Below are 2,105 nucleotides of genomic sequence, written 5' to 3' on the forward strand. Positions count from 1 at the left end.
GGCCAGTTCAGCTTAAACTTAGCTTGACTCAACGTTAAGCTGAGACAGCATGTCCAGCACGGAGACCGCCATCCATGGGACTCCAGCGCCCCCTGCAGGGACACACGGGGGACTCCAGCGCCCCCTGCAGGGACACACGGGGGACTCCAGCGCCCCCTGCAGGATGACCCCACTCAGGCTTCAAACACTCATATTTACAGTCCTCTCCCTCGGTTGCTGACCCCGGTGTTTGACTACAAAGATGGCGACTGCTCACGGGTATGAGCGAGTCCGTCCACGTAGCTTGTTAGAGAACATGACCAGGGAGGAAACATTCAGCGGCGGCGGCGGCGTCCAGGGACGCAACGACGGGCTAATTCGATGTATGTAACAGCGCCAAGCGAGGATAATTCAATCAGACTGAGAGAAGCCTCGGGGCCGAACGGAGAAGGACAAGACAGAACATGTGTGTGTGTGTGTGTGTGTGTGTGTGTGTGTGTGTGTGTGTGTGTGTGTGTGTGTGTGTGTGTGTGTGTGTGTGTGTGTGTGTGTGGGGACAATGCTCCGAACACAGAGCAGCAAACACGCCACGGACACAAACAGGAGGACAGACTCCGTACACGTGTGTCTGGATTCTGGCGTTTCCTCCAGCCAATGAGAGCGCAGCAGGTGAGTGTAGGTGCGGAGACAATTCAGCGATTCATCGAACGTGACGGGCGGATGGCGTGTGATCGTCGCGAGGCAGAAACAAAAAAAAAATGAGGGAGACCCCTCGGGGTTCACCTGCAAGACGAGAGACGTGGTCGATTGGCACGGGATCACACACACACACACACACACACACACACACAAACACACACACACACACACACACACACACGACAGAAACATGAGTCTTACAGTAAGTCGCTGTGTTTTATTCTGCAGCCGCGGGGAGAAAAGCATTTCCTTCTGAGCGTCACAGTGAGTGCACGGCAGAGAGAGAGAGAGAGAGGGCGAGAGAGAGAGAGAGGGCGAGAGAGAGAGAGAGAGGGCGAGAGAGAGAGAGAGGGCGAGAGAGAGAGAGAGAGGGCGAGAGAGAGAGAGAGAGAGGGCGAGAGAGAGAGTGAGAGAGAGAGGGCGAGAGAGAGAGAGAGAGAGAGAGGGCGAGAGAGAGAGAGAGAGAGAGGGCGAGCGAGGAGGAGGAAGTGAGTGAACAAGGGAGTAAAAAAAAAAAAAACATTTACTGTTACGAGTCGAGTCAAACAGTCGAGGAAAAGAAACCAACAAAAAAAAAAAAAAGTCTGTCAGTAGATTAAGGAAGCAAAGTGACGAGTCATGCTGAAGAAGAGACGGAGAGAAAGGAGGGGGGCGAGAGAGGGGGGGGGGAGAGGGGGGGGAAAGGGGGGGGGCTGAAAAAGGGAGAGAGGAGGCAAACAAAGAGAGAGCAGCATGGGGACAGGAAGAGAGGGAGGGGAGACAGCTGAGAGGATCACGGGGTGGAAACAGACAAATAAGCACAGAGAGAGAAAAACGCCGAGAGGAGCGGCGAGCGTTCATAGAATCCATGGAGAGGCCGCCAGCTCAGCACGCCATCTGTCAGTCAGTGTGTGTGTGTGTGTGTGTCTCCAGGCGTGCGTAGTAAGCGGACTAAACACCCGTTAATCACCGGCCCTGCTGAGTCAGCAGCTGTCAATCATCCGGAAGTGAAGTACGACAAGCAGGCGGAGAAGTTTGCACGCCGCCGCCACGAACGAATCAAAGAGAGGTCGTAAACGCCGCCAGGATGAAACGACACGAAGATTCTTTTTATTATTTTGGATTTTCAGGGAAGTTGGAGCGAGCGTGCAGCCGTACGGAGGCGTCACGGTGCGGCCCGTTAACCACGGGACACGGGACTCGGATCACGAGGTCGGGAATGACATCACGACTCATCACGGAATGAGCTGAAAGTCGTTTTAAATTAAACTGATCTCCATCCACTCTCTTCCCTGTTCGGGTTTCGCCGGGTGCTGGACCCGATCCCAGCCCGCCATTGGGCGCCACGCAGGTTACATCCTGGTCTGGTCGCCTATCAGTACCAGAACTTTCTCCGGACCGGACGGCTCCGAGGACGTCACATTCAAACGCTCAAAAGTTATTAAAAA

Source organism: Symphodus melops (assembly GCF_947650265.1).
Source record: "Symphodus melops genome assembly, chromosome: 2".
NCBI lineage: Eukaryota > Metazoa > Chordata > Actinopteri > Labriformes > Labridae > Symphodus > Symphodus melops.